Source organism: Folsomia candida, unplaced genomic scaffold (genome assembly GCF_002217175.1).
Source record: "Folsomia candida strain VU population unplaced genomic scaffold, ASM221717v1 Fcan01_Sc025, whole genome shotgun sequence".
Classification (NCBI taxonomy): domain Eukaryota; kingdom Metazoa; phylum Arthropoda; class Collembola; order Entomobryomorpha; family Isotomidae; genus Folsomia; species Folsomia candida.
The window spans coordinates 911,364-927,090 of record NW_019091217.1 but is presented as its reverse complement, the minus strand read 5'-3'; the positions used below and the strand labels follow the sequence as shown (position 1 = coordinate 927,090).

Below are 15,727 nucleotides of genomic sequence, written 5' to 3'. Positions count from 1 at the left end.
TGACCTTTCAGATTGTAGATTTGCCCAAGGGCTGCTCACACACCGTGACACACGCCATACATTTCCCATTCACGACCATGCATTTACTTTTCCCTAATTATTTTGCAAGCACTTTTTGCTAAAAATACTTCAACACTGTTCGGATTAATTCCATATGAAATGCATGAACATATTTTCTCTACTGTCTGTCGTATAAATACACGTACATGAATACGCTTGGAGAGAATGAAGTTGAGTTGGTCATTCGTGAATGCCTCGCCCCGCAGAGAGAAGAAAGAGTCTTATTTGAAGGCATCCAGGACATCAGAACGTCAGTTCCAGTTCTGCTGGGGCATTTTCTTGTAAAATGCCACATTTCAGATACTTCCAGCTTATTGGATTGTCAGAACATTTTCTTCCTGCTCCAGCATCCACAGAATTTCGAGTTTCACGGTTTTTCAGCTTCCATTTGGGTAATGGCTCCTCTACTCCCAGCTACTTACGAATACTGCCCACCCGTCCACCCCACTTGACTCGCAAGAATTCGGGTGAAAGCACTGGGTTTGTTTTTCCATCACGGAAGTATCGAATCGTCGCTCTCTCCGTATGGAAATTTTCTCCCCGTCTCACACGAAACATGATGTGAGTTGTTTTGATGTAACTGAGGTTGGTATTTATCTAAGTGTACCAGCCATTTCCGCCTCGCAGCTTTCAAGGTCCCTCAAAAAATGGGCTCGCCACGTTTTTTCCCTCACCCACCAGTTCTGCCCAGTTCTAACAATCATACTTACGCATGGCCTTGAAGCATATGTATGCAAATGGTGGCAATTGATTTTATTTCGCACATGCAGACTGCGAAATACATAAATGCAAATCTCCCCGAAACGTAAACATTTATTCATTTGAATTATTAATAAAGTTGTCATCAACACTTTAATCAGCTTATCTTGATGGGAGGAATGGTTTCAAAATACTAAATTATTAGCATACTTCGTTCGAAGCGTATGCCTAGAAACATTCATTTCCAGATTAAAGAGGAACAGCGTAGTCACAACCGTGTTCCTCGGAAAGTGAAAGCGTACATACACAAGTATGTCGTATTACGTCGTTACATATATTTGTGCATATGTTCAAGTGAAGTTTAAGCAGCCTCATATTTCTGAGGACACGTGCATCTGACTGAAATTGGAAATATGAAGCTAGAAACTTGCAGTTGGACAGTTTCCTAAACCGGACAAAATTACTTGTTTGCTTGGCTGTCCTTCGCATGGCCTTTGCTCGTGTCTTGGTGAACAGTAAATTCCATTCCAGCCGACGGAGGGGGTACATTTTCTCCTACGGGTTGAATGCCATCAGGTTTCAGCAGTTGTTGTTGCTGTTGGAATGAAATTGCAAATGGTAATGCAATGCAATAGTATTATTATTATTATTGTGTTATGCTTGTTCCTCGCTGGCCTTCGAACGTAATCTCCGTCTCTCAAAACTGCCATAAGAGCTATCTGCGAGAACCATGACTGCGCCGTTTACTTTTCCAAACGACAACCGTAGCCTCAATCTTTTCCCACTCAGGAAAATGACCGACTTAAGTTGTAAAGGATTTGGCAAAGCGGAGAACAACGTGTCCAACATGTATCATATTCTGGAGATTTTGCGATCCAGGAATAAATAAAAATTGGATATGCTCATATTTGCATTTTCCTCCACAAATCAACATTCAATTCACATCCGCGATGAAGATAACATTCACAATTTATTTTCTGTTTACTGACAACCAACCATGTTGCATCAGAGGCTGACTGGTTTGAAGCAGGGAGCAAATGTCCATCCCATTTTTTATGTTCAATGCTCCCCTGGCTGTTAAGACATTTAGACTTACGACTTACTTCACAAAATACATAAAATACCGTGTGTCAGCCCAGTACTATATTCTTCAAAAACGAAAGATTTATGAGCCTGTGTTTGAGTGTTTTCCAGCCACTTTTATTCACTCGCTTCAACTTTGGTTAGGTTCTAGGAGTGGTGTGTATGGTCATGCATATCTAGGCACTCGCTGCGATTCGTGGGTGGTAGTCGTTTTGCAAAATGGTTGTAGTCGGGATATATGTATGTAGAATAGTAGCTAAAGTAAATACGCCAGATAAAACTTTCAAAAGGTGAGTGTGAGAATTTTTAATGGCAAAATTACGAAAGCCTGGTGAAATTCTTCACTTGGTTGTTATTTTACCACATGGCTTTTTTTTGGTTCCCTGCATAGATTTTAATCAAATCCCGGTGAACTAATTGCTTCCCAAGCTGCATGCACCTATGAATCTGAGGAAATCGTGACCATATGAACCTATTTTGACTGAAGACCAAAATGGATCGGATAACATATTTAATTTGTACATGTGTGAATCGAGCATTATGAGATAGAAAACGAAGAGGAAGATGTGGATGCGTATCACAACAAGTTTTATAAATTTATTCATTTCGTGATTAGTTCGATGGGAATTAGATCCAAAATCAATCAATCCTTAGAATTTAGAGCGAGTGAATTTATCTTCTATTCACCTCCTACTTATTATGTTCGTTAATTAATTAATGTGCATGAAGTATTAAATTTTATGGTTCATAATTCGGCCAAATAAGTCCTTCCACATTTTCATGAGCTTCATAATCTGCATAAAACAAAACATTTCGGGACATGTCACAAAATCAAGGTCAAATTGAGACGTCCAACCATGAGTGACCACTCTATTTTTCATAACCCATGTCGGGCCTTGTTTTTGCAGCCAACTTTAGTAACGAATGGATGTGCAGAAACCTCGTAATTGTAGAACATACATATGTACACTGGGCACAGTGACAGACATTTATTTATTTATTTACGAACACGGCAAATTTAAGAGAGATGTATGTAGTTCGCCACATGGACTCTGAGCAAAGAAGGTGAAGGTACACAAACAAAGCGGAACATTGGCGACATTTGCTCTGTTCGACCAAGTGACTGACCACCCAGTTGGAGAGGAGAAAGTGTTGTCGGTGAAGCGGAAATGTTCATCCGTCTGTTGGTCAGTTGGACACTATTCCTTTTTCAGGTTAGTTTACTTTAATGAAAGTAGACAAGCGACAACATGCTACTCCTTCAAGGGAGAAGAAGGGCATTGGACCAAACCCTCGGCTGAGTGGACAAACCAGAACAAACGTTATTGAATCAGCCACACACCACGAACTGCATGACCATGCACCCTGAGCAGAAATAGAGCGGTGCCCATCATGCACGAATTTATATGGAAATCAAACATTGCCAAGGAGTACGTGTTGCATACGAGGCAGAATAAATATGAACACGAGGCACTACACATGTACTACATCACTCGTTATCAAATAAAACAAATACTACACGACTGCTTAGCCTCGTTTACATGTGCATTAAGAGCGAATAATAATGCTGCCTTCAATTTCACAGTCCGCTGACACACGATAATGACATCCTCTATTAAATTTCAATTAAATTCCTTGCTCTGGTGGATTGCATGGGGTGGAAGGAGTGTCGTCTTGGGAGGACGCACTCATCCTCATCCATTCTTTCCGGTTCATTGCTAAAAATGAAGGCAGAGTTTTTTGAGAGTCTGAAACGAGGTCAAATTCCAAGATAATTTAAAATACAGCCCAGACTCCACTGCGATCCGAGTGTAATACCCATTTTCGTATTCTAACTGCATGGGAAACATTGCACCTGGGAAAGTTGGAGGTTTTTCGATACAAAACTTTGGCAGTTTGAATACAATCCAAATTTATTTTATTCTCAAAGTATCGTCAGCACATTTCACTTCAACACGAGTAAAAAGTGAGTCTTTCTCTGACTGACTGGACTCTTTGTTCCTTCGGAGAAAGTCCTCGTCGCAGCCACACCGCATTTATCAACACCACCAGCCGCTGCCGAGGAGGAGGCGAATATAAAGTTATAAAGAGAAGACAATTGGTGCTGTCGAAAACTGAATGCACAGCACGTCTTGTTTTCCCACAGCTGTCAACATTCATGGCTCAAGTAAGATGCTCCAGAAATCGAACGCACCAGCTAATTCCGATACAATGGCCCAATTCTTTTCCACTAAAGCAGACCCCCCACCAGCCAGCACACCACCAATAATAATACCACCAGACTTTCCCTCACTTTATGGCATTTTCCAGAAACAATGCATGCTACACATTCACTTTCTCCTCGTTTTTGTAACAATGAGACCTTCCCGAGGAAGTTGCTAACAAGGAAGGGACATGGTGCGGCGGGAGAGCACTGGACTCCCTGCATAAATGTGTATGCATCTCCCCACAGGGCTAATTCCTCCTGATAATTACCTCGTTTATGTGATGTCCCATAATAAAGGGGAGGCTGAAACATTCCAGCGTTGCTTTGGTTTTCTGCCGCTGTTGCTGCTGCTGCTTTGTCTCGGCGTATTTTCTCGCCCTCATTCTTTCCGAGATGAAAGGTCTCTATGAAGCGAGACGGGTATTATTCCAAGTCCCACTTGAAGGTGCACAAGGCTGCTTGTTTGTCTAATATTAGGTATTCACGAGTACAATGTAAATACCAGGTTGGGAGCACAAAGGGCGAAGTGTGGTGCATGTAAGACGACGACGAAGAAGATGTGAAGGCGAGCCGTATTTCGTTTTGTTCCTCCCCACGGAATTCAATCCTCCTCCTGCACGGCAAGCTGCTTGTCCTTCACTTCCAATCCAATCCCGGCCAATCCAATGATGACGATGGGCCTAGCTTCAGCTTGAATGCAAATTCCGATTCGAAATTCGACATCCGAGTACGATTGTACATTGATCGGGTCAAAATTTGAATAAAAAGTAGGAAGCAGAGGAGTACAAAGTTGAGGATAAAGGAAAACGGATACCAATACAATACAACATTCTAATGCTAATGTGATGAAAAAGAAATACAAAGTTTCCCTTTCTCTCCCTCCGAACGCGACTCAAATGGAATTCTTCCCCGAGCAACCAATCCATGCATGTTCATGTGTACACATGTAGGTATTTACATGTGTAGATGGAGAGCAAGGTAGCAAAATGTGACAGTCGCTGTGTGCACCAACTCGGTAAATCTGGAAATTGACGAGAGTATGTACTTTCTCCTCCAACGGTGTCATCCGCACATTTATTATGTCATTATGCACTGAAATTCAAGGGTGTGAGCATCCTTCTCTCTCCATTGTCTGATGTGTGCATGTACATATTCGTACGTGTGTTCGACGGAGCTCTCTCATACGAACTTGTGTGTCTCATCATCACATAAAACAAGGATTCCAAGAATGTAAAGCTGCACGAGTTTGAATCCAATATAGCAGTCGGCAAATAAATTACGTCTCGCCAGGGCTGCCACCAACCGCTTCTTCTCGCGAGAATGTAATTCGCATGGAGAACGGAACCTGTGTTGGATTAACCACGTGTCTCGTTGAAGGAACAAACCTTCGCACCCGTGCACACTTCAATCTTGACTGGTCTCCCCATATTTTATCACTGTTCCGATGCTTGATCAGTTACTACTTAGCGGGCGATAACTAGCCGACGAGACGGAGGAAATATCGTCGGGTGTGCACCGATGGTAAATTTTCACTCGTACAAACATATGCACACAGCCAAATGGTATATGTAATGGCGTCTCTTCATTTCATACCGTTCTAAGTTGCATGCTGAAGAAATATCATTTCTGCATTCAAACCCCTTTTCTATAAATTGTCGACTGTCTTTGCTACTTAAATATCGCGTCTGATTATCAACCTTGGCCGATCCCCAGCGGGCATGCATGTGTTACTCCGACTGGGACTGGTCTCACTTCTCTGAAATAATTTATCCTTCAGGTTGAAAGGAATCTCTCAAGAAAACGCCTGGTGGATTTCCCATTTGAATCAATTTCCTTGGCGAAAGTGGGCGTCAAGATTGCACCCACGCCCTTATGAATGGGGCAGATAAAACGAGTGCAATTTTTCTTATCTCCCAACCAAATGAACACTCTTTACATTCCCCACACACGTTTGTTTTCCTGGCTTAATGTGAAGTCGGCATTGCAGATTTTCCACCGCCTCCTGATACTTTATTAGCATTGCGTAAGAAAATAATAGCTATCGCTGCGCTGCTGCTGCTGCAATCAGTGCCATGTGAGAACCAGAATCCATATTCAATTTGTAGTTCCGATTGCACTCCCATTAACTCCACTTTATTAGGTGATACTTATCAGCAGCAGAGCATGAATAATGTTTCGGGTAGCGTTACACTCGGTCGTTCATCCCCCCTCTTCCACTCCCACAATGTGCATGTAAATGTGTACGTGTACGTGTGCATTAGGTTGACGCATAGGAGAAAAATAAAAATTTAAGTCAATTGCATCGTATGACATGCGCCACGTGCATGCAAATTTGCATGAATGTTATGCAATAATGACCACCCGAAGTGTGTGCATAGCCAATTGAATGGAATTTAGCAATTTGCCTCCCACAATGCTCTACGTGTCACTTGTTTACCTCGAACTGGAGCACACCCACAAGAAGGGGCGAAAGTGTGATAGTTGCGGTGCTGTAGGGTGTGTGTCGCTGTGGGTGAAGGGAGTCAGTGGGGCAAAAAGAGTTATTTGTGGAGATACTTAAAAGATAGATGGAGAGGGGATATCTGACAACATAACAGAACACTAAGCTAACTTATATCTCTAAGCTTCCAGAGTTTTGTTGGATTGTTGGGAGCATTGTCAGCAAAGAAGAAGAGAGCTCCTCTTTGAAATGTGGCTGTTGGCTGGTTATCTCCTCTCCATCCAACAACTCGGCAAATATCCCTTATACCACGAGGCCAGTAGTTCATACATAGTTCTCCCGAGTAGTACGTACCTATACCGCGGCTCGTGGTGGTAGGGACGGGATAAAGGAGACCAGAGTTACTGCTCACTCAAGGAGGATAGATGATGCCTTCTCTGATCTACAATCCAGGCTCCTCCACATTCACATTACATTACTTACATTACTCAGAGCAAGAGCCAAATTTCTCTCAGAGTCAAGAAGACCCTTTCTCCAAACACAATGCTTTCCCTCAACTCAGCGCGCCCTGCAACTCGCAAAACAGCCACCACCGCCAGAACCATCAAATGGAGTAAAAAGTAGATGAGTGGAGGAGAGCACTGGAGAAGAAGAAAGCTACACACGAGTCCAGCCCAAAGTGGACTTGCTTTCTCTCTCTCGTCCAAAAATCAGTCTCCTTTTTTGTGATTTTCCTCAAGATTCGAGATTCCTGCTTCTTTTCCCCTGCTCGAGATGGAGTTGATTCATTTCCCAAAAACAGTTTTTTTCATATGTAAGTGCGTCGACACGAGTACACACACGCATTTGTAGTGACGACAGTTTCAGCTTTAAAAATTAATTCCCTCCAAGTAAATCTGAGTTATTTTATCCAAATACTGGGCCCCGGCTGATGTAAAAGGTCGTCTTGTTACACAATGAGATGCAAGACATGGTGGTTTTGTTGATGATGGGTTAGTGGCCCATGTTGTGAGGAATGGGTTCTGATTTTGATTGATGAGTCTCAATATTTACTCACTTGAATTTGGGCTAAACTCCACACCCACCGCCGTTGCTCCTCAAAGCACATTCTCAACCAAGGGGAGCATTATTATTGCAGGGAGGGAGATCTCTCTCGCTCTCTGCATGCATGTGTGGGACAAAAAATAAGAGAACGCTGAGCCAATACCAATAATGCAGATCCAGCCGCAGCAGCATCCTTCATTTCGTCGAAAAACTCTCCACCACCGACCGAGCAATAAAATGAGGAATGTCCTTTATTGATTTTAAAAATAAAGGGGCAAAAATATCTGAGAACTATTTCCGCCTCAATTAAATTGAATTACTTGTGGGGAAAGATAGCGGGGGAGATTACGCTGGGGAAAGTCCCCTTGCATACGGAGCACTAAATCATTATTTATCTTTGTCCGTCTTACATAACTTAATGGAATTAACTTATTGAGTTAGTGGGTAATTATTCCAGCGTTTGTGGCAGGCTGAAAGCCACCTTGTGCGGTTTGAGAGACTGCTGACTGTTGTTGCATTAGGTGCGACGATAAACTCGTTGGTTTGCTCATCAATTACCGCGGCTAATTATTTGTGACAACTCGGGCTGTAGGCAGTCGAACTAATAAATTCTACAGCTCAATGTCCAATCTCATCCCAGGACATCTCACACCTTCAAAATTCTGGCAAATAGCTCCGTGGGTTGAGGTTGAGACGCAATAACACAAATTAGGGAATTACGCAAATCTATCCCTTCCCAGAAAACAATTTAGCGAGGTTTGCGACGGCACAAAAGTGGAGCAAAGTTGGGAGGAGAGAATTTATCAAAATAATAACTCTTGGACTTTTGCTTTCTCCTTTTCCTCCACGGGGAGAAAATCATCATCAGCTCGAGTGCTGCCTGCCTGGCGTTTGTTTGCCCACGGAAAAGGAAAAGTGGAGGAATGAGAGGCCGCGTTATCCATATTATTCTTTCCAACCGACTACTAATACACTACTGAATTAAGATTAAGATTAACAAGCGCCCAGGCAGGGCGTGAGGAGAGGAGTCGAAGTGCAAGAAGAAGACAACGCGTGTTTCCATCCCATATATTACACTTTATTACGGTCTCTTAATGTCATGGGTATAATAACTAATCACACACTCCTCTCCCCAGCCAAGCCACCACTCCTCCTCGGATTTCCTTGGACTTGGACGAAATAAGAAATCCGAATTAGCATCCACCCACCAGCAGATGAAGAAAAAGAGAAAATATAGGAGAAAATATAGGGAAAAAGCTCCTTCTTCGTCCTTACCACCACGCGTCCATGCTGCATACGCTCGACCTTCCAGCGCGGCCGTGGTGCTTCTCTCCTCGATTACTCATTGTCCTCGCCGTGACATATCGTATTTTCATTTTCATTTCATAAATTCATAAAATAAGTAAGCAGTTCTCTGAGAAAACACCTCACTAAATACCCTCTAAAAGCCTAAAAGAGCAAGGACGCCCACTTGAAATGAGGCACAGTCAGTCCTAATAACAATAACTTTGTGAGTATAATTTATTACGGGCTTACGTTCTGGACGGGCACTCCAACCAACGAGCCACCAAGTTGGACACAATTTGCATTCTTAAATGTGGGTCCGGGTCGTCTGAAAGCCAAGGAGACACAGTTTCACTTTCACCCAGTAGACTCACTTCCTCTGCAAACATGCTTTGGCACGTTTATTCAGCCGCACTACCAAGAATTCCGTCCTGATAATGAAACTGCGTCGCTCTCACTCTAAAATTTCTACATTTTCAAACGAACCAATTTTAAATTGCAAATGAACGCCGTCGTCGAAATATGATATACATATTTATAATGGAGGCGTTAGAACGCCACAAAACACGGTATTAACATTGCTTTCGTAAAAATTTTCAGCATCTGACACGATTGTTTGTCAGAGAATTAGGGGAAACTATTATTAGTGAGGAGAAAGTAGGAGTAGGCATCATTTTGGATGATTTGACACGCGATGAGATAAAATAAATGGGATGAGTGATGAAACAGGAAAAAAATATTTGTCTCTGCTCAATCTTTCTTTCAATTTTTCCCCATTTTCAAAATTACCTGCTTTCTCTTTTGATTGCCGTAATATACATTTGTTCAATGTCACTCTGACTCGGCAGCCACATTTACAGCAGGAAAGTCGTGGATTATTATTTACTGAAAAATTACTGGAGACACGACAAATTTGCAGTATGCAAACAGGAATAAATAAGTTGTTTAACTGGGCTAAGCCGTTTCAATAAGTAGCAAAATAAAAGCTTAGTGGATTAAATCAGTATGAAAGTGTAATGTGACTTGTGCATATCGGGGCATGCGTTTTATTAGCATCCTCCTGAAAAGTAGCTTTCTTCACGAGCAGAGCTACCAGGAGATGATTTTGAGTATCATATCGGCCTGGGAGATCCAGACTCGCTGCGGCTCAACCAGACACACAAACATGTGAACATTGCGGATGAGAGGATGCTTTACAGATTTCGGTCATCTTTGCTCCTAAAAAATGGTCACCTTACTGAACTGAAAAAGTGATCCAGAAGATGCAAATTATTTCAGTGTTAATGGACATTGCTCATTCCGTAGTGATGTGGTTGTTGGTGAAGAAAGTGCACGGTGAAAGAAAGCAGAGGGGAAAATGTAGCGAAAAAGCAACTCCATGGTTTGCTTGAGACCCTACTTTCGTACTTACTAGATACGTACGTACATCGTGAGACTGTTTGCCCCTCTGCCTTTGCACTCACTCAAACCCTGCTCTCAGAACCAGGAAAGCAAAAGTAAAGCAAATCCACACTCACACACTGGTCTTCTCGAGCGAGGAGACTTTGAGAGCGTTCGCCTCCCAGTCTCAGTTCGAACACGGAGCGAGTGGGCTGGTTTCTCCCGTGCGTCTCACATTTCACGCGTTGAATCAAATAAAAGATTTATAACACTTCATTTAATAATCGAATCCAAACTCTAATCTCACTTTAATCCAGTCAATGTCAACAACATTTGCTCTTCCACGACGACTTTCCTTCTCCACGCGGCAGTGCAACGCTGGTGAAGAAATACTTACACCGAGGACCCGTCAACTCTTGAAAAGAAAGTGGAATCGCCATCGCTAAAATTGTTTTTGACGTTGAGTAATGTGAATCATAAATTTTTGGAATTATTAGCCGTGTAAAGACCTCGGTGTGGAGTAAGTGAGCAAATAAACAACAAGCTCCTGTCCGTCTCTTCATTAAAATAACGACTAAACTTGTAACTACTTTGAAGGAGGAGGAGGAGAACGTCGAAGTTAAGACAAGAGCAGCAGCCGAAGCAGCAGCAGCTCAAAAATTAAAATGCAGCAACAGTAGCAAACCCATTGTTCGCAAGTTCAGCCAGACTTTGCACTTTCTCTCCAACCAGCAACTTGCTCAGCTTAATCTACGACCTCTTCTTTTTAATCACCTCCACTTTGCACTTCTCTCTTCGCAATTCGCCACCAACTTTTAACTCCTTGGCAGTGGCGTCGTGTGTGACTTGAAGTTTCATCCTGCTCCCTAATCTCCTTCCCTCTCCCTCAACGTGAGCAAAGAAGGCGAGCATGTGAGTGAGAATTTTAATAGAAAGTAAATCGTTCCGATATAGCCAAACGAAACTCAAACTCTGCCCTTCTTCCGACTCAAACAACGCAAAGTAACTAAAACCAAGAGTTATTCTTGGGCGAGAAGTCCGGTGGTGGAGAAAGTGGGAAGCAATCGTTTAATCAATGGGACGTGTGATAGTTCCGGCGCTCGTCCATCAATTTTCCCGAACCTTAAAAGTCATCAAAGCCCTTGATTAAATTTTTAATTAATTTTCTCTCCACCTCGCACTCCAGATCGTAATCTGATTCTGGTAAAATTGTGTAAAAACAAACAGATTGTGCTAAGACCATCGTGATCGTGTCTCCTTTGTGAAAAAGAACAAATTGCAGTGAGACGCCAGCAACCAAACCAAACCAAACCAATAATAGGCTTACTCGGAGAGAGAGAGCCAAGCAATCCAAAAATCGGAAAGGTACGTATGTCTCTTCTCTTTTAATTACTATACTGAGCACCACAAACCCTGCCTACGTACGTGTTTACGTGGCGGATATTTTATTACCGTGGTGGTGGTGGTGAAAGTCGAAGGATGATGATCGTTGCAGTGCACCGCATTGGCACTTGTTGTGTCTGCTTATCTGCATAACTGAATGGCACATGTGGATGGATGAGGGTTGTGGTGGGAATAACATTTGCACGTTAATACTCATGAAACCAAGTGTTTACCTTTGTTACACATTCGTTATTCCACTTTACTGCTGCTTGTCTTCCGTGGCGGGGCTGGTGGGTGCTTCACTTTATGTGCGGCTCTCCTCTAATTCCCTACGTCGGAGATAATCAGGTTGTCTTTTGTGGCACGTTCAATTCATGCCCATCTTCCCGAGCACCTACCTAGTGCACAGCAGTGGTTGATGAATGGGTCGTGTAGTCGTGTATATCGTGGATCTCATTAAAGATTCCTTTTGTCTGGGTGCCTGGGATTTGTTTAGTCCGAAAACGTTCGAATAGAGATTTCTAATCACACACAATCATTTCCTTGAAAACAACTGCTCCTAAAATTGTGTCTATTTTATTCGTGCAGCTAACGATGGGCACGACAAATTTTTTAGAGTACAAGAACACGGTGGATCTTCACATATGTATCTTATCACTCTTTTACACTTCAAACTTTTCGAGTCTCGAATTTGGTAATGAAAAGGCACTGAGATTGCCTAACCTGTTTTTTCTCCGCTGGTGGCATGGTTATTGCAGGAAAGAAGCTGGGAAAATAAGACTGGGATCGTTATTGCAAATGACGACGTGGAGAATTGAATTTTCTCTGGGTTGCACCTTCTCGTCCTATTTCTCCGAGCTCGTCGAAAGGGTGGTAACACCAGAAATACACGAGACGTGCATTTAGCTGATTACCTGTGCACAAAAAAGTTGGGCGATAAAGTTTGCGGTGACAAAAATAAAATCAGATTGCTTTCACACTTGTTACGAACTGGAGGTGCTCTAACCAAATTAGGATCCGCGTGCTTGCTTTTGATGCAAGAAGCAATATCGTGGATGAAGTGAGTATCCCTCGTTCCCGATATCCGCTCTGATTGAACGGCTTATTTCCCATATTTGGATTTATTCGTCCCTCGTGAATTGCAATTTTATTGCATCGACTCCTAAACTTGGCATTTCATAAGAAACAAAAAAACTTTCAAATACACAAGAAACATTTCACTGGTAAAGAAGAACCCACAAAAGTGAGGACAAAACCAAAGCCGCGTAACAAAAATTATGTAAGTACACTGTTTTCCTTCATGCAAAAGTGAGCACTATTGTTTGTTGGGCGATCCATGTCTGCTCTCTCCCAAACTTTTCGACTCTTTGAGTTGTTTCTGTGATATCTCTCGAGTGAAAGTTTGAACTGGGAAGAAGATTGCAGACATAACAGAAGGGCAGCTGGGCAGACGACCGGGTTGAGAGACAAGGATTAGTTCAACTCTAAGAAAACAGACACTTTGCAATTCGGAAGTTGCCAGTCCACCAACTTGCTCCAAGCGTTTTATATCAATAGATTTTTGGGAAACTTGATCCCATCTTGCAACACACGTACGAGATGCTGCTGCAGTTTAAATGCGTGAAAATTCAAGTTTGAAAATGTAATTTTTCCCTAAAATTTGAACTATCTAATATTGTACACATTCTGAGTAATAGGATTGTAACTATTTACTTGATTTACCGCGTTGGCAGCACATGACGTGGACATTGTCAGTGGTTTCAAAGAAAGTGTCACATGCATCTGAGCGCACCAAATCAAATGCAAGGCAGGCTCTCCTCATTCTCAGAATCTATTCCCACCAGAAGCTCGTCTTTCACTTCATGACACTTTTTCAAACTTTTGGCACAAACTGTTTGATTCATGAGTTGATATAAATAGCCAAAGTTGTACTGCGTATGGTGGGGCTTGATCTGGCCGTGGTGGTGAAAGTGCAGTTGGTTGTGGGCACAAAGAGAGCGAGGCAGAGACGGCGGAGAGTCAATCTCTTTCAGCTCAGAGCCAGAGTCAACCTCATCATTCATGGCGTATCACATCACAACATCACATCAAGCAACCAACCAACAAAATATAATGTGATGCATGTCATGTCATATCATCCATACAGCTCCCAACCAACCTAAGGGCACAAATTCGAAATTTAAGCAAGTCTCGGCTTTGGGAAATGAGTTTCTTACTCACACACAAGTGAATCACATCCCGTTCTTATGTGACCGCTTTCATGGGAAACCACCGAGTCGGAAGAAAGTTTGCAGCAGCAGCACGGTGAGAAATTGGCTCCAGAGTTTGCATAGAGTGACATGCTTTCCATCACAAATTCGCTTCATTAAAGACAGGATATTTAATTGTGCCTGGCTGGAGTTTGGCGGGTCTATTTGAGGAACTAACACGGATTTCATTTCCAAATCAGATTAATAGCTAATTTAACTAATCTCGTTTGAGTACAAATACAGAAATTCTGTCTTTTCGACGACGGAATTCTGCAAACGGAAATATCTCCACAGAGCCAAAACTTACAGTGAAACCTAAATTCGTATTGAGATAAAGTTGACTTGCTCATGAACCATAAAATGTTCGGCATTGAAAACTTTTTAGATGGAAGAAGCATTTCCGATCAAAGAAATCATTACGACGGAGAAGTAGGTGTAAAAATAGGTTGGAAATACGTGTCATTGTGCACTTCGCCATTACTGATTCAAATCTGCATCATTCACTAATAAAATATTCATTTTGAAATTCGAATCAGGGAAAATGTACAGTGGAATAAATCTTATGGTTTACAGCACGGCGTAGAAGTGTCTTGTTATAATTTTCGACAAAGGACATATTTATTTGCAGCTGAAACTGACAATGTCGTAATAATAAGAATAACAAGCCGAGGAGCCACACTATGTGCGCCGACTGTATATGTAAACACTTGACTGGAAGGAGTAGTAGATGCAAAAGGATCATCTTTTGTCAGTTGACACTAGAGATTAAGCGAGTGGAGTGGAAACTTGAGATGTTCGAAATGAAGTGGGAGTACATAGGTTGCTGCTGCATCTCGTGGAAAGGGAAACGTGTCACTTTACAGTGTAGCAAACAACCTAAATAAAAATGAAACGCCTCGCAATGAGAAAGTGAAAGCACTCCAAAGGACATTTCTCCAACAAAAAATCATTTATTTTAAATAATTTCAGCGACCTGAATCTTTAGGAAATTTTGTTTTCATCCTGATTTTTAAGTTTCTCCGCGTATAATTGCATGCTACATGTGTAGTTACATCATCTAATCGTAAGAGACATAGGTTTAAAATGTCACCTAGATACACACACGTAGTATAGACACCGTTATGCACATTAGCCCGAAAGCACATCTGGACAAGACTTTTCTCCATACAATTCAGTCAGACGGCGGAGGAGCGTGTATTTTAAGGCTGGCTGGGAGAAGACGGGTGAGGCAAGAACCACGACATGACATGATTGCGAATCGAGAGTCCTCATAACAATGGGCGAGAGAGGAGAAGGACGCGTTGTTGTGATGAAAGTGGCAGTAACTGAATCCATACGAGTTGAAGAGCTTGAATGGAAAGTTGGCCGGCCGAGGTTTTCGTGGGCAACAGAACGGCATCAGTTGTCGGCAGTGGTTCGTTCGTTCTCCATCGCAAAATGCAGAACAGCAACCAAAAAGTTCTGGCTTTTGAGAGGAGAATGCATCCAGTCAATCTCACTTGATGGCCTTTGTTTAGCCTTTGTTTAAAATTGGGTTGTTCACATAACATGTCATGTGTACGCAACATATCATGACGTGACACGTTACCAAACTCCGTGTAAAATATGACTTTCTGTTTTTAGAAATGACTAAAATTTCACAATACATCTTGATACATAAGTGTTACATAATTCCATCCACTAACCAACTCACTTCTGCTCTTGGTGAATGAGTGGAGGGTTTCAGTGTAATAGTGTTTGGCGTCCCTGAAAGTCCTCGGTTTGCTACTCTTCATCGTCTTCCATGGTAAATAAATGCGTAGGTGCTTTGTTTGACATTTTCTTCGGTGATGACTCCTGACTCGAGTTGACTTTGACATGACATGACGAGGACAATTCTCATCTTTTGTCGAGCTGCGT

At 42.3% G+C, this 15,727-nt stretch overlaps 1 protein-coding gene across 1 annotated transcript in view; it reads left to right on the top strand.

Moving 5' to 3' along the window:
• The first annotated feature begins 10,374 nt into the window (after positions 1 to 10,374).
• LOC110859312 overlaps positions 10,375 to 15,727 on the top strand; it is a 52,210-nt gene continuing 46,857 nt past the window's right edge. Inside the window, exon 1 of the mRNA XM_022108237.2 lies at positions 10,375 to 11,561. The gene's annotated coding sequence lies outside the window, so the exon portion shown is untranslated. The remainder of the gene's footprint in view (positions 11,562 to 15,727) is intronic.